Below are 26,633 nucleotides of genomic sequence, written 5' to 3' on the forward strand. Positions count from 1 at the left end.
TCCAAATATTGCTCCTTCTTCATGGTTTCATCTATCTTGACCAAACTACCTGGACCACTAGCCGAAAAGGAGCCCCAAAACATTAGGCTACCACCACCACGTTTCACCGTGGGTATGGTGTTCTTTGGGTTGTAAGCTTCTCCTTTCTTCCTCCAAACGTAAGAAGCATCCATATGGCCAAACAATTCAATTTTTGTTTCGTGAGTCCACAAAATACTTGAGAAAACGGACTCTGGAGAATTCACATGGTTCCTAGTAAACTTTAGACGTGCTGCAAGGTGTTTTCCGGTGTGCAATGGAGTCCTTCTTGGTCTTCTTCCTTTCAGACCATTTTCATGCAGAGTCCTTTGCAATGTTTGCCTTGATATTTTTATGCCAGAAGACTCCAGATTTTCTAAAATGTCCTTAGTAGTGGTGGTTGGATTTGCATTAACACTTCTTACAATATTCCTGGTGGCTCTATCAGACAGTTTCCTTTTCCTTCCTCTACCAATCAAGTTGTTTGTTGTGTGGTGGCTCTGGAATTTTTTGATGATGCTCTGTACTGTTGCTGTAGGGACCTCAAATTTCTTGGAAATTGACTTTTAACCTAAACCATCCTTATGTGAATTCGCAATTTTAGCCCTAAGATCATTACTAAGCTCTTTTTTCTTCCCCATTCTAATAATTTTTATTCTTTTATTGGTTTTCAGTTGATATCGTTTTAATTTCTGAAAAATGCAAAAAAACGAAATGAAATTAATCAAAGGTTGTATAAAAGCATTCAAAATAAGAATCAAACAGGAAACAAAGTCAGAAACTCGATTAATACTGAAAAAAAATTAGGGGGTATGATTATTTTTGAACATTGCAGATTTTATAAATAGCTGTATATTTCTTTTATTACAAGTATCCCGAGATTTTAAAATGACGAAAATGATCAGAAGAGGTTTATTAAGAATATGTATCAATATGGACGTAAACAATAAATTCTAACAAAGTTACACCTAATAAACTCAATTTTCAAGGGGGGGTATGAATAATATCGGGCACAACTGTATATGTATATATATACTTATATAAGTATATATGTATATGTATATATATGTATATATTTGTATACAAGTATATGTGTATATATGTATATATGTATATATATGTGTATAAATGTATGTATATATATGTATATATGTATATATATATGTGTATGTATGTATATATATGTCTATGTATATATATGTGTATGTATATATGTGTACGTATATGTATGTATATGTATATGTATGTATGTATATATATATATATATATATATATATATATATATATATATATTTTATGTCAGGTCATATCATGTGCTACTGGTAACATGTAACCCAGTACTATCTGCTCATGGTCGGGTCACCGGCGACTAAACTGGTTTCCCCACCAGACTTTTTTTTGTGAGGAGGGCGGCTAGTCTCCCTGAAGTATTAAAAACAAGACCTTCCAAAAGGCGAATGAACTCTTTTTCTGGGTCAACGGCCAACTAGCACCGTGTATATTTGTGTGTGTGTGTGTGTGTGTGTGTGTGTGTGTGTATATGTGTATATGGGTTGAGAGTGCCTCCGTAAGCAGCGGTTAAGGCAACCTTTCTAGGAGAAGCAAATCTCTGATTTAAAAAACCATAAAGCGGAAGACCTTAACCGCATTAAGCTGGTCTGCAGTTTAATTTGTTGTTGGCTATCTTGCTCTTGCCTGTTGCTGGATCTCAAGATTTTGAACCGTGAGAGAGACTTTGCTGTCGTACAAAGGTAAGACTCTGTAACATCATCTTTGTATAGATACTCCGTCAGGCATTTGGGCTCCTGGATTTTAAATGTCTGAGGAGTGGCAGTCGTCTGAGAAGACGTTGCAAGCATCGTATGTATTTTTATATATATATATATATATATATATATATATATATATATATATATATATGGCTTGTGTTTATATGTAATTCAACTACTTTGAGCCGCCTTGATTATTAGGGCTCCGAAAAGAGAATATATCTTTTCATTGTTTTGACTGTAGAGTATAAATCCGGCACAACATTTAAACACAGTTAATCAATTAAGAATCACATCACTCTATCTAAAAACAAAAAAGATACAGGGTGATCTCCCCCCCCCCTAAATAAAAAACAGAAGACATTCAATTGTTTTTCTGAGCATTTTACAGTCAACGGAGAAAAAAAAGGCCAAAGACCCTAGTGTTTTGATGTAATGTTTTGAATATAATAAACTAGTTATGACCAAAGTTTCATTTCATTCGGACAAAACACTAAGAAACAGGGCCTAATTAAAGTTGGGGCCCGTTTTTTGGGATCACCCTGTATTAACGGATATATACTCAAGAGTCAAAACAATGGCATAGCCCTATTGATTACGTAAGAATAAATAACAATGAATAAAAATACTAAAAGCAATAAATAATAGGAATAGATACTTAAGTATTTACTGATTAGATTTAAAACGAAATATTTTACATCTATAATTTAATTAGATTTGCGAGCATACAGGTTTTGAAAATAAAATAACCTGTATCCTGGCTAATTTAATTATATTATAATGTTGAAAATTAAACTAAGACATACCAATATAGGCGAATTGAACTTGAATTATAAAAAACTAGCAGGAAGACCTGGCGTTGCCCGGGATTGAATGATCAATCAACGAATGTTACACACTCCCATGTTTTTATTGTTATCGAAATTGGTGGAATCGTCCATTTGTCAATCAAATCTATTGATTGCATGCTCTAGTTGTGGACCTATCGTGGTGCACCAAAAGAAAGCTTCACATGCCCCTCCGCAGTGACTTCGTTCAAAATACATGCTACTCTACATTACACTGTAGATAACCTAATGTTGATTTTATAAAATTATGATTTATATCTAATGGCTTGAATTAAAGTTTAAAAAGGCAAGTCAAGTATCATACTTCAATTGTGCTCTAAACAAAAACATTCACTTCGAACGCGCCCTGTCCTATAAAAGAACCTGGTGTTCATTTTATATGTCCGACCTTTCGGCATGTGTAGTAATAAAAATTCTCAAATTAACTTGTGATGTTAGGCTGTGTAAGGTAATAACCTCGGTCTAAATCGCCTGTTCTTTCTTTCATTGGATTATTTCGATTATCGATACTTATCGAGGATATTCTGATAGAAAACCTACCTAAGAACACTGTTAGGCACATAAAGTACCTTGATGTGAAACTTAATAACCCCGCCCCCAGCCGTTTTCGAGTTCATGGGAACAAATGCACACATACATACATACAGACATACAGACATACACACATACACACACACAGACGAAGTTCCTTTTATATAATAGTGGAGATGACTGTGAATCTTAAAACATATAATATAGAGTGTCACAAAATATCGAAAAAACTGTAAACATTAACTGAAAGTATAGCATATTTGGTTATTAATCTGGAAATAATAATATGTATGTTTGAAAAGTATTAATTAAATAATAACTTTAAAAATTAATCTAAAGAAAATAATAAACTAAATTATAACAACACTTGCTGCGAAGCCCACCCACCAGAAGTAGAAAAATAGAAAAAAAGTAAACCATGTGGAATAGATGGAAATGAATCAGATACCGACTCCTACGAAATTTCAGTGATTACTGCATTGCAAGGCAAGTGTGTTCAATCTAAAGATGCAGGCCCGCTTAAAACTTTTTATATATATATATATATATATATATATATATATATATATATATATATATATATATATATATATATATATATGTGTGTGTGTGTGTGTGTGTATTGTTGATAAAAGAAAATGCGAATACCCGCTGTATTAACTTGAAAGATCCTATTTGTTGACTGTAAACTTTTTGTAATATTTTTTGTTTATGCATTGATGAAACGCAAGTTCTTCAAATTATAATTTGAATAACAATTATATTTTTTATGTCAACACCGGGAGATGAAACAATTGTAGGTTGTTTCCAATAAAAGAAAACACTTTCCAACAATGAGCTTGTGTCTATTCATATTAACGCAATATCTTTAAAGAATGTGTGTGTGTGTGTGTGTGTGTGTGTGTGTGTGTGCGCGCGCGTGTTTGTGTAAAAACCGTTAATTTTAAAGTCTGCATACATTTTACTTTTGATAGAATTTAGGCAAGTTTTTCCAAATTTTACCATTCTCATACTGTCAATTGCATTTTTTATCGCTTTTCACATATTCAACCTCGTCTATGTTTCACTTGTAAATGCTGAGCTCAGTAGAATCCTTTCTTTAAAGATGAAATAACATTAAAAAAAAAGAAACATAATATAAGTAATAATCTCATATATTAATATATAGGCATTTTTCCTGACCAAAATAATAATTATATAAAAAAGAATTTAAGCTGTTCATGTTTTTGTCAGCTCTCTTAATACTTGTAAATATGTAATAACAGTTTGCATTCATGGAGTAAGTAATTATAGAGTGTGAGATTACCAAAGGCTAATAGTTGTTTGTTTGAGCTGCAACACTTCTTTCGCTATCTGATTATAATGTGCAACACATTTTCTGACTTAAAGTGTATCACCTTGAATAAGACTGCATTTGTATATATAATTAATTGGGTGTAACTTAAGCAGATGTTAACAATTAGTCAATCAATAATAAACTGTAAGAAAAGTGCGCATGGTGAATAATTATCCAACTATCGACCCGTCTATGTCAATTTTTCATAGACATTTTTACAGTTATTTATTTTATCTGTTGCCATTAATATATAATATCAATCTCTCTCTCATTTTTACAGCAGTTTTTTCTTTCCTTTCTTTTATCATGCTTACCTATATACTTTCTTTCTTTTATCATGCTTACCTATATACTTTCTTTCTTTTATCATGCTTACCTATATACTTACGTTCAGTTTTATTTATTCATTGTCTACTTTAACTTCAATTCGAGAGAAAATGAGTTTTATCTTAAATTTAATTAGTTTGAAGAAAATGTAGGTCAAAACAGATTCTTTATTTTCTTTTTCTGAGAAGAAGCTAAAAATTTTCATTTATTTCCAAACACAGCGATAAACGTATACATATATATACATATATATACACATATATATATATATATATATATATATATATATATATATATATATATATATATATATATATATGTATATATATATATAAATTTGAGGTTGTTATTTTCCAGAGATGAGTAACCAGGGAAATATAATGAGGTTAATACAAGAGTGCTCAATATCGAAGTAGAGCAAGATATATTTTCAATTTGTTTTTACGTAAGCAGTATGAGTATGTTTCGGTCAGCTAGCTTTAACTACTAGAGACCTCTTCAGGCAATTCAGCTTATATAAAAGCAAAGTTAGCAATGAAAAATGAAAGGTTATCTCACAGTAAACTGTACTTTATCTGTTATTCACTGTTCATTACTGTTAGTGAATAATGGGTGGGGCTCATTCGCTAATCATGGCGAAATCCGGATCATGTCTGATAAGCACTATATAACTGAATGATCGGTTTAAATCTAAAACTTTTTCGCAGGAATATACCAAAATACTAATAAAAAGTCATACCCACCCCTTAATTTACCTAATATACACTAGTACATTTAGGTTTTAAGACGGGCAGCAAGCATACACGCATGCAGATAACGTCTCTCCGATCCATCGCTGTCTCCGACCTGTCTCCAACTTGACTTCTTAAACTCCAACCCCACCCAACTTATTTTCTTACCCAAATACAGATACCCCCCCCCCCCGTAATCTTGCTTATGCACAGCTGAAACTCATCTCCTGTTTCTAATGCTTAACAGCTTCCTTACTGTAAGATGACATGCGATTTTTTATTGCTAACTTTGCTTTCATATAAGCTGGATTGTCTAGCTGACCAAAACATACTCATGACTGTGTAACAGCACGTTACTGTTTATGGAAAAACAATTGAGTTTTTTCTCGTTCTGACATTGATATTAAAAGCCTACTTTTTCTATGTAAAAATTATTAGAACGAACTTTTTAATATACTCAATGATGCTTATACGTGTGACTATACTAATTTGCAAAATTTGGAAAAACGAGTGATTTCATCGGTCTCTGAATATTTGGTCTACACAGTTCAAATCTGATATTAGGTATTTGGACATGTAGCACACTTTGATTTGGTTTTTAGCCGGTAAAATAGCTGCTAATGAGTGAAAATTGAAAAAATAACATTGATTCTGGCCTGGTGTGTCGACTATACTCATTTTTTTCTGCGTATGTACTAATTAAAAGTTATATTTTAAACATTATTTGTTGCAGTTTTTGTATAGGTCTGAATTTAGATCATGCGCTAATGGATAAAACTGGAGAGCTATATGTTTCGGTTTTGATTTTAGCTGATGGCACACAAGTCATTTTTTTGCTTTTGAAATCACTATATTAGGATTAGGTACAATAGAATAATCGATAGAGAATTGGCTCTGTCATAATGAATATAAAATATAATATTTAAGCATATTTTACGACCGGGCAACGCCCAGTGACCCGCTAGTATATATATATATATGATATGATATGATATGATAGGCCCTTAACGTCGAGGACGACGATTGGCAAGGCGCTTCAGTCTTCTACAGTTCAGGAAGTCTGTGTATTGCTGGCAGGATCTTTTGGCACCAGATCTTATAGCAGCATGCCACTTTGCTCGGTTGCCGGCAGAGGTTTCCCAAGTGTTGTGAGGGATGCCGAAGACCTGGAGGTCACGTTTCAGGACATCCTTGTAGCGGAGGCGTGGCCTGCCAGCACAGCGAGGGGCATCAGCTATCTCTCCAAAGAGAAGTGCTTTTGGTAGCCGGCTGTCGTCCATGCGGCAGGTGTGGCCAGCCCAACGTAAGCGACGGATGCGCAGCACTGTGTACATGTCAGTACTCTTGGTCGTGGAGAGGATAGCTGTGTTTGGTACATGATCCTTCCATGTGAATCCAAGAATTGTGCGCAGGCATCGGAAGTGGAAGGCGTTCAGACGGTGTTCGTGTCGGCGGTAGGTGCACCAAGTCTCACTGCCATACAGGAGAGTGCTGAGGATGCAGGCCTCGTAAACCTTGATCTTTAGGTGTAGCGAGAGGGACTTGTTCTTCCAGACTCTCTCACTAAGCCTGCCGAAAGTTGTTGATGCCTTTCCAATGCGGGAGTCCAGTTCACAATCAAGACTGTTGGTGTTATCAACTGTAGAACCCAAGTAAGTGAACTTGGTGACGTATATATATATAATACGGCATAATCACATTGACACACTGGTTCCCGCTGGACCACTGAAGTTAAGCAACGTTAAACCTGGTCAGTACTAAATGGGTGCTGTATGTGCTCTTTGATTATCTCGGCATTGTTTCCAGTCATCCTTGATTTTTCCTTTCCACTGGACTAAAGCAGTGCCGATTTCACAACCCTTGCCTCATAATTTCACGCACAGCTGCCCCTAAAGGGGTATCCTTTGTCTTTTGAGATTAAACGCAGTCATCGATATATATATATATATATAATGAAGTAATAATTACAGTTAAGTTTACCAAAATAATCCAAGATGGCAAAACTAAAGTATATTATAAATAATAAAGAGTTAATAGTTAATATTTATTAAGTAATCTCAACCAGATGTAAAAGTTCGATATAACCAAATAGGAAATAGAGCTATACTACCCATTCACGTGAAATCACCTTTTTCTTCGCCCTCCCTCTGCTTCAGTATTTGTTACCAAGTAAAATCTATGACTTACTTGTAGTTCCATTAAATACTTTTGCAAGCAAAATCCGATCCAGCATTTTGCAAAATCCTACCCTCTAATGAGAAGGAAAGTATTTCTTTGAAACTCTGCGGATTAAGGACTATCCACTTATTTTATGCTTCCTTTTTAAAATTAAATGTTTTTAACTCTTTTTCAAAGTGTTTTAACATGTTTTATTAACTACTTGTTCTTATATATATATATATATATATATATATATATATATATATATATATATATATATATGTGTGTGTGTGTATGTGTGCATGAATACTTAGGTAACACATATATGCGCAAATAAAGGCAAATGTAACAGAGTATTAAGAAAATTTGTTTATCACTTAAATTAATCTGATATACTTATATATAACTAGCTGGACGTCCATCATTGCCCGATCGCACAATACACTTAAACATGTCATTTTAATTTATGCAGATTGCATATGTAATATTATAGAATCAATCCTCTTTGAATATCATATAGTGGACTAATTCTCAAAAAAAGAAAATTTAAATAATAAAAATGATAATGTAGTTCATCAAATTCCGTCTGGGCTTGTTTACAATATCACATCAGCTGATATTTAGGTTTGATGATGAATGCCCACTTCTAGTTAATGTTTAGTTTTAAAATGTGCAAACAAAGAAATGATTTCCGGCGATTTTCAATAGTTCTCTTCTTTTATCGTAAATTGAACTCATTAATAAGAAAAAAATTAAAATGAAATGGTGAGGTACACCCAGGCTTGAAAAGGAGATCATTCGGTCTCTAGTCAAATGCTCTACTACTGAGCTATATCTCAAGATGACACTAGTGCATATTTTAAAGAAGTAATGATTTGCTGAGAATTATCTCCCTTGGTCAGTGTAACATAAAATATTCCCCTATAAAAATTATTTTTTATCTATAAGAAAAACAAACTATTTTTAGGATCGGATTTTTTCAGGGTTTTCCATTCTTATTGGATGAATTTCTATACGAAACATATCTAAAAAAAACTGCCAGACATATAAATTAGTTTTGTGTGAAATTTGCAAGAGATAGGCTCAGCCGTTTCGGAATCTTTGAGGAAGGAACTTACTTACACACACACACACACACACACACACACACACACACACACACACACACACACACACACACACACACACATAAAGTGACTTTTATATAACAATAGAGATTATTTTATACGACTTTGTCATGCAGGTATATACACTAATCAGAAGAGTATACATATTGTTGACCAGGAGTATGTTCTTTAGATCACTTGACTTGCACTGTATATATATAAAGAAAAGCAATAAGAATGATTTTACTTAAAATATATTTCATTTCATTTAACTATTAATATCCATTTTCATTAGCTTATAATTACTTATCGCTATCTTCACAAGAGGTCGAAAGAACATTTCGAAGTACTTTAAAATATTATGTTTCTTAACGTTTAAGTAAGTCATCTAACACTTTAAATCTAGTTTATTATCTCCAAATTAAATTAATTGAGCTGATATTTACCTTCGTATACGAGACAAAACCATTCAGCACTGTTAAAGTTTTGACCCCATCTTCCCAAATTGCACAAACTAAATCTCCACCCAATAGATTTTTTGGACAAATTCTCTAATTATAAATAAATTCGCTATAAACTATTTTAAGATTGAATAAACTGGATGAATTCAAAAATAATGGTAAAAAATCAATTTACAGAAATTTTGTTTTTGCGTCTGTCTGATGAAATGCATCTTCATATATAAGATATTTTGTAATTATTTTGACGTTATTGGTTCAAGTATAATGCTCTCATTTATAAAACTCACTTTGTTTGTCTGTCTGTTTCCATTGTTTTTTTTTGTTTTTGTTTTTTTTCACACTTTATCATATTCGAGACAGAATCCACGTTAGCGAGTCAAATGATTGCATTATTTGTGGACCGTCTTTATGGTTGTTTACCCGGTTAAACTAGTTGCTAACGGAAATAGTTGAAGCAGTTTATAATTTGAAAATCATGTTTTTTTGAAGGGGAGGGGGCCAACTATTCTATAAGTAGCTAATATATATATACATATATATATATATATATATATATATATATATATATATATATATATATATATTCTAATCTAATCTTATACACAGTGTCGTCTGCTTATTTATTTGTGACTTAAAAATCGTAAAATGCTTTGGCTATTTCTAGGACTGATTCAGAAGTCTCTGTCAATATTTTTGATTGACTCTGTTCTGTGAATACTGAAATTATTTGAATATTCATTTATTACGAATATATTTTTCCTTTTTTAATTATTAGAAAACCAGTTTTGTTTGCGAATATATTTTCAATAAATAGTCAATCCCTATTTTAATCACATAAATTAGAGTAACACTAAAATTACGCTAATTATCTAAACCATGTTTTAGTACAAAAAAATTAATAATAAATAAAATGAACGTGGAACAACGGTATATTCACTCATTGTAATCTCATTTATAAAACTCACTATGCTTGTCTCTCAATATTTTCAAACTGCATCTCCTCCGAGAGCAAAGTTGCAGAGCAGCGTACGGCAGATCAAATGATTGCATTTTTTGTGGACCATTTGGGTTTTTTAACTGGAACTTATCAGGTGTATGCGCAAATGTATGTACATTTATATATTGACGTTAGTTCATTTTTAGCTATTTCTCATCCAACTGACGATAGCTCAAATGGTAATGACTAAGGCTGGAGTGCTATGTGTTTGGGTTTCGGTTTTGATTCTAGCTGATGGCACCAAATTTATAATTTTTTTACTTTTGAAATCACTATAATATACAATAATCAATAGCAAATTGACTCTATAATAATATATCTGAAATCTGCATAAATTAAAATGTATTCGAGTGTATTTCAACGACCGGGGAATGCCAGGTGCCCTCTCCTTGTAAATGAATATGTTATATCCCCACTTATCTTGCACTAATATATAACACAGTCTCATTTTGAAAATTCTCTGACAATAATATATTATAGGGAAGTGAAGTGTACAAATAGTTTTCCAAATATAAATATCATGAATGAATGCTCTGCTATATTCCAGCGTATAAATTTTAAGTTTTATCCTGCGACTTTTAGTTTCGGTGGAGATAGAATTTGAATATATGGAGACAGACGGATATATAACCTTTTATATATTAGATTTATTAATTATCATTATAATTTGATTATTATTTGTGTTATTGTGGTTATTATTATAAGTAAAAGTTCATCATTTTTTTCGCTTCTCTAAGGTAAGGTTTCTTTTATGTATACACAAGTTTGCTATTTCATTCTTGCAGTTTAATAAATTTTTGGATTATTTAAAGTTTCGGATAGCTAATTTCTCATTCAAACATAATCTACACGGGTCGTCTAGGTTTCTACTTGTATTGGCCTGTCGTACTATTTTCCACTTTACTATTGGTGATCACTTATTTTCTTTAGGCTGTCAGTACTGCTTCGCTAATACTGTTTTTACTCAGCGATGTTTGTATTTAAATGTGCTTCAGTGATCGTAATATCTGCTTTTAAAATCAAGAAAGGTCATTCTTATGGAAATTTTTTTATTATTCGAGGATTCTCTAGCAATAAGTGTGGCCTGATAAACGATGCTTTTTATTAGGCATTTATTTTGTAGTGAACAACGATTACATTTTTTTTTGTTCATTACTAGTGTTTTTATTTTTATTTTTCTATGTATTTTTTGTTCACTTGACTCCACACAAAGGCAAAGTTTTAATGTGGGGGTAACCACGGCACCCTGGTGATTGTTCTTCGTGTTATTTTTGTTGTTGGTCATTTTTTTTTTTATTAATGTTGTTATTTTCTTATTGATTATTCACATTTACTACCTAGCTCAACTTGCGTATCGTGCACTGTCGAAGTAAATACTGAAAATAAAATTTTATGTAGATACATAATATATATATATATATATATATATATATATATATATATATATATATATATATATATATATATATATATATATACTAGCAAAAGTACCCGTCGTTGACTGGGTTCGAAAACAGTCTACAGAAAATGGACTCTGATTTATGAAAGTATGATAGGTTATGAAAAGGAAGGGTTGTAAATTTGGGTTGAATTTGGGGGTATTAAAACCAAAGCAAAATATGATGAAAGTAAAAATAAAATAGATAAACCCCATAATTTATCATACCATACCTGTTCACACTGAAAAACTTATCACAATATTCGGTGGATCTATATAAAAAAAACCTTGTTAAACTTTGTGACATATTTCCATTCTATGGAGGTCAGGTCCGAACGAATACCCCATAATTTTATTATACCATATTTTCTCAAACTGAAAAATAATTATCAAAGTATACTTACGCGGATAGATATGAAAAGTCTTTATTAAAGTTTGTGCCTATTTCCATTCTAAGGAGGCCAGGCGCGAACGCAGACCCCACAATTTTATTATACCATCCCTATTTAAGTTAAAACATACTTATCAAAGTATTCTTATGTACATCTATATCAAAAACACTTGTAAACGTTTTTTTTTAATTTTTTATTTCCATACTTTGGAAAACGCAGACCCCACAATTTTTATGTACCACCGTTCTGCCAGATCAAATATACTCATTCCTGATCCTCGATACATCTTCTATCATTATAAAAAATTGACGGAAGAATTTGATAGAGTCTGCAAAGGTCAACTCTTTCAACTTTGACCTCTTGGCAGTTAAATTTTCGCCTAAAAACTGATTTAAAAGCTTCCTGCATGTCTGAATACCCTTTATGTCAAATTCCAAACGTTTAGACTAAACATTTGCTGAATAGTTTGCTAGAGACCGCAAATGTCAAATCTTTTGAACTTTGACCCCTCGGTAGCCAAATTTTCGGCCAAAAACCGATTAAAAAGCTAAATAGTTGAACTTGACTCCTTGACAGCTAAATTTCTGGCCGAGAACCAAATTTCTTGCTGCGAACCGATTAAAAAGATTTTTCCAAATCTCAATCCCCCGTGTCAAATCTCGTGTCTGTAGACTGAAAATTGCAAAGTAGTTTGGTAGGGAAATGTACACACAGACACAGAAAATTTCACACACACACACACACACACATGTGTGTGTGTGTGTGTGTGTGTGTGTGTGTGTGTGTGTGTGTGTGTGTGTGTGAATAATTATCTATAGACACTTGTTTGCCCGTTTCTATATAGTGGATATGCTAAGAGAGAAAATCATGAAATAACAATGTGTAAATAAAATTTTGTGATGACCGTAATTGTCAGAACGATTCCGCTTTTAATTAAAGTTTGATGATTGTTTCATTATTATCTATTAGAGACGTGTTTAGCCACCCCTCATAAAAGCACAAGAAAGTGATGCCCTTAATAAACGCCATCTAATTATGAAGAACTCGTCAAGAACATTGGAAACTTGTCTAATCTTATTACACTTTGTTTGTAAACGATTTATTTAATATGCGATTTAAGTCATCACCAAAAATGTTTTGCAACTTAAACTTATTACATTACTATTTCAGTATCCACACAAAAACACCTACATTATTTAAATAATTTGGAAGTTGGTGGTTTGGTGTTTTATTTTTATTTATTTAAATTTATGTTCTTATGGAAAAGACTCAAGTCTCCAAATCACATGAGAACGCATAACCTCGTCTTAACTCTGCTCAAGTCAGGCAACAATATTCTTTTGCTTCTTTTGCTTGCTGTCCACTAACGAAGCTAATCTCCTCCGACTAGAAACCGTCTTGTGTCCATTGTACATTCCTTGTGGGTTTCACTTAATATTCTTCATTGTGTTACAATTATGGGCATTCAATTGTTTCAGGACATCTGTTGTTCGTTTCTTTACTTTCTGTTTCATTATAGTTTGTGAAGACATTAGTGTTTCAGACACATACACTAATATAATCAGACTGTTATATATTTTTAGCATATATTTTCTTTTTTCGGTATTGAATTTACCAGTTTTCAGTGTGCTTGGTAGAATTATAAAAATATACTTATGGCAAGAAAATTATGCAGAAGTGTTTTTATTATATTCTACATAAATTATAAATCAGCCAGAACACCTAAATTGGTGTCATTGGTATACTAAAAATGGAGTAATTATACATATATATATATATATATATATATATATATATATATATATATATATATATACACACCGTGCCAGAATTATATGCAAATCAATATTTTTAATTCCAATAGTTTTCAATAAAAATTCGTGAAACTTCGCATGTTATATGGAAACACTAATGCATGCGCAGATATAAAATTTTAAGCTGATCTGTGGAATAGCGAGCAAACGCCTGCCATTTTGGTGACTTGCAGGTTTTTCAGCATGCCAGTTATATGCAGGATGGGAAGTAAAGATGAGTGAAGCTGAGAAGTCTAAAATCATTCAAAGGCTCCATAATAAGATTTCCACCTTAAAAATTGCCAAACAGTTACACCGTGATCATCGTACAATCAAAAAACAGTGTCAACTTAGCAATGGACGTTCTGACAAAGGGAAAATTCGTAAGAAATCATATCTGTCATGTTGAACAATGAGCAAGATCAAGAGAGAAGTTCGCCGTAACCCACTTGAAACTAGCAAACAAGTTTTTGAAAAAACTGGCGTTCCTCATGTGCCCAAATAAACTCGTTACCGTATCCTGAGGACGATTGCAAAATTTGAAAAGCCAGAGGTCATCCCCTCAATTGAAGGATATCCACAAGAAAAAGAGGATGGAGTGGGCAAGAGATCACATGAAGGTGAATTTTCAAACTGTTTTATTCACTGATGAGTATCGAGCGACCCGATGAGTGGGGGGGGGGATGGTACCATAATGAGGGTCTACGTCCCCAAAGGATCAGGCATCAACAAGGGGGTGGTGGTGTGATGTCCTGGCCTCCAATCATTGGCAATGAGCTGGTAGGACCATTCAGAGTCGCAGATGCAGTGAAAATTACTGCCAAATTCTACATTGATTTCATTAAGGAACACTTAGAACCCTGGCACAAGAAGAAGAATTTGGCATTCCGGATAAAGATGGTATTCATGCATGATAATGCACCGTTTCATTCTGCAAGGATAGCCACTGAATATTTGGAGAGAGTTTTTGCCAGACATGGGAAAATACTGCGATAGCCAGCCTGTTCTCAAGATTTAAATTCCATCGAAAATCTGTGGAGCATCTTTAAACAAACTATTTATTCCGGTGGAAGCAGTACAACTCCAAGGATGACCTCTGGAATGCTATTTTTACTGCTGTCAAAGACATTTCAAATCATTTTTAATCAGATGAAATCGAAAGTTTGACATCTTCAATGGACCAAATGCTTTTTTGGTCTTGTCAATAAAAATGGCAATTATATAAGATATTGATTGTACTATGAAACCATATTGAAGTTGTTTGTTCTTTATTGTTGTTGTTCTCAATTCACAATTTCCTAGAATACCAATATATCGATGATCTTTTAGCACTTAACCATTGGTTTGCATATAAAGTTGGCACGCTGAAAAACAATGCAAATCACCAAAATGGCTGCCAATTGTTTATTATTGTGCAGATTAGCTTAAAATTTTAGATCTGCGCCTGTGTTAGTGTTGCTAAATTTCAAAAATTTTCATTGAAAACTATCAGAGTTGGAACAAAAATATCGATTTACATATCATTTTGGCACGGGGTGTATTATATATATTATATATATATATATATATATATATATATATATATATATATATATATATATTATGTGTTATATACATATATAATATGTTATATTTATATTATATATATATATGTGTGTTATATACATATATAATATGTTATATTTATATTATATATATATGTGTTATATACATATATAATATGTTATATTTATATTATATATATATGTGTTATATACATATATAATATGTTATATTTATATTATATATATATGTGTTATATACATATATAATATGTTATATTTATATTATATATATTATAAATATATTTTATATATTTGATATATATATATATATATATATATATATATATATATATATATATATATATATATATTTATATCTATTGTATGTATATATATTATACTAGTATTTTAGTCCGGCGTTACCCGGGTATTTGGATATGTCTGTTGAGGAAAAAAAAAAGGAAAAAAAAAAGTGGTAATAGGAAGGCAGGATCGAACCCGTCCCGCGAAGGAGAAAAAAAAACGTGAAAAAAACAGACGCCTATGCTGTTACGACCACCGCCAAACCGGAAGTGACTTTTTTTTAAAATCAAGGCTAGACAATCGAAAGGAGAGGATAACTTTAAAAAATATCGGCGAAAAAAGCAACCCCTCCCTTGTAGAGAAGTTCCTAGTTGAAGGTGAAAATATTAATGTTTTAGCTAATTTTTCGATATTTGTCGTCTGAAAAGTCAGACTTTAAAACGATACTGATCTTGGTAAAACCTGTCGCCTCTGTCAACAGTTTTAGACAGACATGCAAACATACATACATATATTATATATTTTCGACCCAAACCAATTAAAAAGATTGCCCTATCTTTGAATACCCTTTATGTAAAATTTCAAATGTTTAGACTATAAATTGCCGGAGTAATTTGGTAGAGACCGCAGAGGTCCATTTTTTAAAACTTTGACCCCTTTTATGACCTCTTAAGATTTATTGTTTTGGGCTCAAATCAAGTTAAGTTAGAGCCATGTCCAAGGAACTTATATCTAAAATGTGAAGTGTTTAGACCCAAAATTGTCGTAGGAGTTTGGTAGAGTTCTCCAAGGTCAAATCGTTGAACTTTGACCCCTTAACAGCGAAATTTCTGGCCGAAAATTGATCCCAAATATTTTCTCAAATCTCAGTACCCTGTATATCAAATTTCGAGTCTGTAGACTAAAAATTGAGAGAGTTATTGCGTAGGGGAATGTATACACACACAGACACGTTCACTTTTATAGATATATATATATGTTATATGTATATTATATATATATGTTATATATCTATTATCTATATATCTATAAAAGTGAACGTGTGTGTGTGTACATTTCCCTACGCAATAACTCTCTCAGTTTTTAGTCTACAGACTCGAAATTTTATATACAGGGAACTGCGATTTGGGAAAATCGACGTGATCGGGTTTCGGCTAGAAATTTCGCTGTAAGGGGTCAAAGTTCAACGATTTTATTTTTGAGAATTCTACCAAACTCCTCCGACAATTTTGGGTCTAAACACTTGACATTTTAGATATTTGTTCCGTGGACATGGATCTAACTTAATAACTTGATTTGAGCACACACATGGTTATTTATAAGGTGATCGCAAATCGCTGAACTATACGCATTATTCAGAACATCCGAGGGTGACAAATTTGCATAACGAATCTTTGGTGGTACGTGCTCTTTCAAACATAAATCCAATCTTTGCGATGTTCACTCAACATAGTGCTCACTGCAACTACATTTAAATAAACAAGGCCGATAACCATTAGCCGCGTGAATGAATGCGTGAATGTAGGATTGACATGAAATTCTTAAAGATAAACGAAAATGACCGAAAAATGGGCTGAAATGACTTCAATAAATCAAAAGTAAATGACTTAGAATGACTTTAATGAACTTGGCGTGAATGCTTAAAAAATAACTGGAATCCTTCAAAAACAACTTGAATGATCTGGAGAATCACTTCAATGGTTTTGAGACTGATTGGCTGTAAAGTGGGTGATCATTTTACATTAAATTAATACAGAAAAGTGATCCCCCACTTTATATCACAATAAGTACAGCATGTAGTAAGAACAGATACTACACTTTGATCTTGGCTAAAAGGCCAAGAAAAGGGGATTTATTTGCTCCCCCACCAAGCAAATTAGGCACAAGGCCGATTTTTAAAGTGAGGAGTGAAGGGTAAATGGGGACCAGCTCCCCGGGGAGTAGGGGAACTGGATAGTGACAATTGGTATGAAGAGTTGGTGTTTATTCGCTCCCTCAACGAGCAAATCAGGCACAAGGCCGATTTTTAATGTGAGGCGTGAAGGGGAAATAGAGACCAACTCCTTGGGAACTAGGGGAGCTAGATAGTGATAATTGGTATGAAGGGTTTCCCCTACATTGACCAAGGTTTTATATGTGAGGCTGCCTGCAGATATAGTCTTTGCTTGCAGCATCTGTCAGACAGATACTACACTTTGATCTTGGCCAAAAGGCCAAGAAAAGGGTATTTATTTGCTCCCCCACCGAGCAAATTAGCCACAAGGCTGATTTTTTAATGTGAGGAGTGAATAGGAAATGGGGACTAACTACCCGGTCAGTAGGGGAGCTGGATAGTGACAATTGGCATGAAGGGTTTCCCCTACATTGACCAAGGTCTTATATGTGGGGCTGCCCCCACATATGGTCTTTGCTTATAGTATCTGTCGGAACAGGTATTTATTTGCTCCCCCACCGAGCAAATTAGGCACAAGGCCGATTTTTAATGTGAGGAGTGAAGGGGAAATGAGGACCAACTCCCCAGGGAGTAGGGGAGCTGGATAGTGATAATTGGTATGAAGGGTTGCGCCTACATTGACCAAGGTCTAATATGTCAGGTTTCCCCCACATATGGTCTTTGCTTGTAGTATCTGGCGGAACAGATACTACACTTTGAGATATTAAATCTTTTATTCATGTTAAAAAACTTTGATCTTGGCCAAAAGGCCAAGAAAAGCTTAAAAAGCTAAGAACAGCATCTATTAACAACAGACCAAAAATGCCAAGCACAAAAGTGTTACGGACAGACGGACCGACGGTGTGCTTAATAGAGTCGCTTGCACGCGACTAATAAATAATAGAATTATTATGGTAGTGGGGGAGAACATCTTTGCAAATGGACGACAACATAGGCCTGGTTGAAAAAAAAATACGTGGATTCGATGCAAAATAACACCGTTGCACAGACAAAAGATTTGCTTTGCAAATCGGTCACTGATGTTACATAGCCAAGGTAGACGTAGGTAAACAGGACATCTATTAACTATAATTTCTTTAGGTTTATAAAAATTCGAAACTTTCTTATTAATAGTAGTTTCAACAATATCTAAGGGGTAACCATTATTACAAAGGGTCTTAGTAATAAATTTAAGCTTGCCATCAAGATTAACTTTAGAACAAATCATCAAGGCCCTATGTGCTAAAGTCTTAATTAAATTGTATTTTTGGTTTGTAGGACAAAAAGAGTCCAACGCGTAGAGAGACCGGTAAAGGTTAGTTAACGATTAACAGAAGTAAGAAAACACGAGGATGTCTTGGACAAAAGAACATCCAAAAACGGAAGAGTAGAATTCGTTTCCTTGTCTACTGTAAACTTAAGGGCTGGATGAACGTTATTGAGAGACACAAAAAAAAGCATCCGCATTCGTTTCGGTGTCAAATAATCAAAAAGTGTCATCAACGTAACGAAAGTAAATGTCCGGTTTATGCAAACCAGATAATAGACCCTGTTCATGAAAACCCACAAAGATATTAGCCAAAAGAAAAAATTAAAAAAAGCGAAAAATTAACAGGAGTTTTTTTGTTTATTAGTTTCTATGTAATTTTTCCCCTGTTTATTTTCGCTTTTTTCTTTTCTCCCTCGCCATATTTATATATATTATACATATTATATATTATAAATATTATATATTATATTTATATATATATATATATATATATATATATATAAGATATATTATAGATATTATCTATATAATACTAAAAGTCTATGGATCTTGTATGTTTGCAATCAGATTTCCGGTTTTCAACATCCGGTTGCGCATGCGTAAATAGCAACGTCTTCAATCCGTTATTCCAATTCCGGAATTTTTATATCGCTTTTAATACAAACAATTTCATTTAATTTGATCAAATAGTTTTTTTTTTTTTTTTTAACGGCTAAAAACATTCAACTTCGTAAAGTCTGTCGCAGTTTCAAAAAAACTTCTCCCTTTTAAAAAAACAAAAGTAAACAAACAAGAAAAACAACACTCATTATTAATAGAAACAGCGGCGGTGAAAGAAAACACCTCTCACTTTCCCTCTAATAGATTTCAACACTCCTACTCCCTCTGTTTTCGTTACGTACGCGAGAAATCTTTAATTCATGTCATTATAAATAAATAATTTTATAAAATCAACCGTAGTTTTTTGTTTTTTTTTAACGGCTAAAAATATTCAACTTCGTAAAGTCTGTCGCAGTTTCAAAAAAACTTCTCCCTTTTAAAAAACAACACTCATTATTAATAGAAACAGCGGCGGTGAAAGAAAACACCTCTCACTTTCACTCTCATAGATTTCAACACTCCTACTCCCTCTGTTTTCGTTACGTACGCGAGAAATAGTTACGTGTATGTGTGAGAGAGAGAAAAAGGGAGCGATGTAAAACTGGATAGTTAAGCGAAAGGAAAACATAAAAGTTTTTTTAAAACACTCAAATTGTACAAAAAATGTTGTAAATAGAAAAGTATTGTCTTAGTTTTAGTGACCTTATTATTAGCATATGAATACAATATTTATTTTCTGTACAATAAGTGCTTAAGCACCCGTGCTTTTCAGCGATACATATTCAATAAAATAAATTGATTAATATAATTAATCTGGATATAAGAGAGTTAGAACCTGATAAGAAGTCTCAATTAAGCAAAAGGATAACAAAAGTTTTCTTTAAAAAAAATTAATTGTACAAAAAATGTAAATAGAAAAGAATTGTCTTAATTTTATTGACCTTATTATTAACATACAAATTAAATATTTTACACAATGGGTACTGAATGTTTGCTTAAATTAAATGAAAAAAGTTACATTTTATTTTCATTTTCTATTTAAAAAGCCATTATTAACATGTGGAGAGTGTTTTTTTTTATTATTCTGTACTTTCAACTAACAATTTCATTTAAAAGATGATATATCAAAATTTGAATTTAACTATAATAAGGATTATGATACCTGTTCAGTGCATATTTACCTATAAGTATGACCAACCACTTATAATTCAGTAACTGTAATTTAAAAAAAATAACAATTATAATAAACAGAACGACTCCTAGAAATCTATCTATATTCTTTTTTCATTTTAATATACTTTCATAGAAATGCTTCTGTTATGTAAAAAAAAACTATTTTCTTTATGCCACAAGTGTCACGCTCATACATGAATTCCATAGCTAATATAACGTACTGACCCTACGGGTCACGGGTGGTCTAGTATATTATAAATATTATATATTTATTATATGTATTATATATATATTATTTATATATATTATATGGAAATATATATCATATATATTATATACATTACATATTATATATATTATACATATATTATATATATATATATATATATATATATATATATATATATATATTGTATATATTATATATATTTTATATATTACTAGCATGGGTGCCCGGCGTTGCTCGGGTGTTTGGAGGTGTATGCTGTGCAAAAAAAGCAAAAAAAAACAAAAAAAATGGTTAATTTTGTAAAACTTTGACCCCTATTATGACCCCTTAAAATTTATTGTTTCGGGCTCAAATCACTTTATTAAGTTAGATCCAGGTTCAAGGAACCTATATCTAAAATTTCAAGTGTCTAGACCCAAAATTGTCGGAGGAGTTTGGTAGAGTTCTTAAAGGTCAAATCGTTGAAATTTGACCCCTTAACAGCCAAATTTCTGGCTGACACCCGTCACATCGATTTTCCCAAATCTCAGTACCCGGTATTTCAAATTTCGAGTCTATAGACTAAAAATTGACAGAGTTATTGCGTAGGGAAATGTACACAGACAGACAGACAGACACACAGACAGATAGACAGACAGACACGTTCACTTTTATAGATATATATAGATGTATGAATTATATATGGATAATGTGTATATATTATATATAATAGACATAATATACATTATATATATATATATTATATATATATATATATATATATATATATATATATATATATATATATATATATATATATATATATACTATATATATGATATATGCATATTATATATTATATTATATATATTACTAGCAAAGCTATCCGCCGTTGACTGGGTTCAAAAACAGCCTACAGAAAATGGACTCTGATTTATGAAAGTATGATATATCCAATATTCGGTGGATCTATATTAAAAAACCTTGTTAAACTTTGTGGCATATTTCCATTCTATGGAAATCAGGCGCGAACGAACACCCCATAATTTTATTATACCATATTTCTTCAAACTGAAACATAATTATCAAAGTATACTTACGCAGATAGATATGAAAAGTCTTTATTAAAGTCTGTGCCTATTTCCATTCTATACAAGCCAGGTGCGAACGCAGACCCAACAATTTTATTATATCATTCCTATTTAAGTTAAAATATACTTTTCAAAGTATTATTATGTACATCATTATCAAAAACACTTGTAAACGTTTTATTTTTATTTTTTATTTCCATACTTTTTTTTTACACAATTTTAATGAACCACCGTTCTGCCAGATCAAACATACCCATGCCTGTGTCTCGATACATCTTCTATCATTATATGTAATCAGTTTTTTAAAATAATCAACCATATAAGAGCCTATTCGTGACCAGGCACATACACACACATTCAGTTTTATATTATATTATATATATATATATATATATATATATATATATATATATATATATATATATATATATACAGTGATGATCATATTTATTGGCACGGTAAAATAAAAGTTAAATTTTGTCTAATAAATTCTAAAAAAGGGATTAAATTAAAGAAAATAACAAAGTTTATTATGTATTTTTAACTGGCCTTTCCGATGCAGCAATCGGATTTTAGAAAAATAAATAACAAAGGAACAACAAACATAATTGCAAAAAACCCTTGTTCAAAATTATTGGCACGGCTTTGTTTTTCTTTTTGTATCAGTATAATATCAATCAATTTCCGGTTTACGTGCTTTCTGAACTTTTTTATAGCCATATTATGCTTGTTTAACGCTAATTCAGTGAATAATTTTTTTCAGATAATTTTTAGATAGCGATTTATTTAAACTATTATAAGTGACTAAATTATAATTTTCAATCGCCATGGTTAAAGCGAAGACGTCAGGAAGCTTGTTGTAGCATGCCATATCAATGGGGAGGGCTATGATAAGATTTCAAAGAAGCTAAACCTTCCCAAATCCACTGTTAGAGCCATAATAAACAAGTTCAAATCGCAAGGCCACGTTATGAGTTTAGAGGGTAGAGGGAGAAAAAGGATTCTTTCCCCAAGAGATGAACGGAAAATTGTTCGACAAGTAAAACAAAACCCAAGGATCTCTGTTGGGGAGATTGTTGATGAACAGAGCACCTCTGGAGTGAATGTACCTCGACATACAGTTGGTAGAGTTTTGAAGAGAGCTGGTTTAAAAGCATGTCGTCCGAGAAAGACTCCCTTATTGAAGCCTATGCACCTGAAAGCAAGGCTAGCCTTTGCAAAACGTCATATTGATAAAGATGTTGCATTCTGGAAACGTGTTCTATGGACTGACGAAACGAAAATAGAGTTATTTGGCCATAATAAAGTGTCTTATATTTACAGAAAATCTGGCGAAGCTTTCCTGCCTAAGAACACCATACCCACAGTGAAGCACGGTGGAGGCAGTTTGATGTTTTGGGGATCCTTTGCTGCCTCTGGACCAGGGCGACTTGTTAAGGTCACAGGTAGCATAAAAAAGGAAGATTATGTTAAAATATTGGATGAAAACCTGAAAGACTCTGCTAAAGAGCTCTCACTTGGTCGTCGTTGGTGGTTCATGCAAGATAATGACCCAAAGCATTCGGCTAAACTGACTAAGAAATGGCTTGAGGACAATCATATTAATGTTTTGGAGTGGCCATCACAAAGCCCAGACCTTAATCCAATTGAAAATTTATGGAGAACATTAAAATTGAGGGTAATGCAAAGGAAGCCTAAGAATCTTATTCAATTGGAGGATTATTGTCAGGAAGAGTGGGCTAAAATTACTACTGAAGAGTGCAACAACTTGGTTGTAAACTATGAAAAGCGACTGAGGAAGGTAATCAAGGCCAAAGGCTATACAATTGATTATTAAATAAATCGTGCCAATAATTTGGAACAAGGGTTTTTTGCAATTATGTTTGTTGTTCCTTTGTTATTTATTTTTTCTAAAATCCGATTGCTGCATCGGAAAGGCCAGTTAAAAATACATAATATACTTTGTTATTTTCTTTAATTTAATCCCTTTTTTAGAATTTATTAGACAAAATTTAACTTTTATTTTACCGTGCCAATAAATATGATCATCACTGTATATATATATATATATATATATATATATGTGTTAAAAATATATTAAATATATTATATATTATGTCTATATATTATATAATATATATATATGAAAATATTTTTTATATATATTATATATATATTATATGTAATGTATATGTATTATAAATATATTATATATATATGTTTTATATATATATGTGTGTGTTTTATATATTACATATATGTGTGTTATATATATATAATATATATTATATATTTCTTATATATGTATGTTATATATGTGTATTATATAAATATCTTATATACATTACATATAAATAAATATATATATTATATATATTTTATATATATGTTATATATATATAATTATGTTGTATATTTTATGTATGCATTATATCTGTTATATATATTATTTATATATGTTATATGTTTGTTATATATGTATTATATATATATGTATATATTTATATTTATTTTATGTATAGATATGCATATTTATATATATATTTATATGTATATATAAATATATTTATATTGATATACATATTTATATATTGATATATATATATATATATATATATGTATTTATAGATGCATATATATATGTTTATATATACTTATATATATTTATATTTATATATAAATTTATATATATATATATTATATATATATTTATATATATACTTACACATATATATGTATTTTTATGTATATATATATTTATATATGTATAGATATATTTATGTTTATATATATAACTTTATATTTATATATATATGTATATATATACATATATATAATATAATTATATACATATGTATATATATTTATATATATATTGATATTTATATATATTTAAATGTAGATTTATATAAGTACTTACATATATATTTATATATATTGATATATATGTAAATTTATATTTATTTATATATATATAGATTTACATATATATATTAATATATATATATTTACATATATATATATTTATATATATATTTTCATATATATATTTATATATCAACCCATATTTTTAATAAACCAATGTTTTTAATGAACCAATATTTTTAATCAACCAATATTATTTATTAACCAATATTTTTGATCAACCTTATTTTTTTGATCAACGTATATTTTTAATCAACCAATATTTTTAATCACCCTATATATTTAATCAACCAATATTTGTAATCAACCAATATTTTTAATCAATCAGTATTTTTAATCTGCCTATATTTTTAATCAACCTATATTTTTAATCAACCTATATTTTTAATAAACCAATATTTTTAATCAACCAATATTTTTAATCAACCAATATTTTTAATCAACCAATATTTTTAATAAACCTATATTTTTAATCAACCTATATTTTTAATCAAGCTATATTTTTGAGCAAGCAATATTTTTAATCAACCAATATTTTTAATAAACCTATATTTTTAATCAACCTATATTTTTAATCAACCTATATTTTTGAGCAAGCAATATTTTTAATCAACCTATATTTGTAATCAACCTATATTTTTAATAAACCAATATTTTTAATCCACCTATGTATGTAATCCACCTATATATGTAATGAACCTATATATTTAATCAACCTATATTTTTAATCAACCTATATTTTTAATCAACCTATATATTTAATCAACCTATATTTTTAATCAACCAATATTTTTAATCAACCAATATTTTTAATCAACCAATATTTGTAATCAACCTATATTTTTAATCAACCAATATTTTTAATCAACCAATATTTTTAATCAACCTATATATTTAATCAACCTATATTTTTAATCAACCTATATTTTTGAGCAAGCAATATTTGTAATCAACCTAAATTTTTATCAACCTATATATTTAATCAACCTATATTTTTAATCAACCTATATTTTTAATCAACCAATATTTTTAATCAACCAATATTTTTAATCAACCAATATTTTTAATCAACCAATATTTTTAATCAACCAATATTTTTAATCAACCAATATTTGTAATCAACCTATATTTTTAATCAACCTATATTTTTAATCAACCTATATTTTTAATCAACCTATATTGTTAATCAACCTATATTTTTGTGCAACCTATACTTTTAATCAACCAATATTTATAGTCAGCCTATATTTTTAATCAACCAATATTTATAGTCAACCAATATTTGTAATCAACCTATATTTGTAATCAACCTATATTTTTAATCAACCTATATTTTTAATCAACCTATATTTTTAATCAACCTATATTTTTGAGCAACCAATATTTATAGTCAGCCTATATTTTTAATCAACCAATATTTATAGTCAACCAATATTTGTAATCAACCTATATTTTTAATAAACTAATATTTTTAATCCGCCTATGTATGTAATCCACCTATATATTTAATGAACCTATATATTTAATGAACCTATATATTTAATGAACCTATATATTTAATGAACCTATATATTTAATCAACCTATATTTTTAATCAACCTATATTTTTAATAAACTAATATTTTTAATCCGCATATGTATGTAATCCACCTATATATTTAATGAACCTATATATTTA

General features: G+C 30.8%; 1 protein-coding gene and 1 pseudogene across 1 annotated transcript in view; both read right to left on the bottom strand.

Moving 5' to 3' along the window:
• The window catches only part of LOC145291052 (uncharacterized), a 58,129-nt gene that overhangs the window by 25,580 nt on the left and 5,916 nt on the right, over nucleotides 1–26,633 (bottom strand). The window lies entirely within an intron of this gene.
• On the bottom strand, nucleotides 17,438–17,604 carry LOC145291730 (U2 spliceosomal RNA; annotated as a pseudogene).

This window comes from Euprymna scolopes, chromosome 12, assembly GCF_053919585.1.
Source record: "Euprymna scolopes isolate OS-2025 chromosome 12, ASM5391958v1, whole genome shotgun sequence".
Lineage (NCBI taxonomy): Eukaryota > Metazoa > Mollusca > Cephalopoda > Sepiida > Sepiolidae > Euprymna > Euprymna scolopes.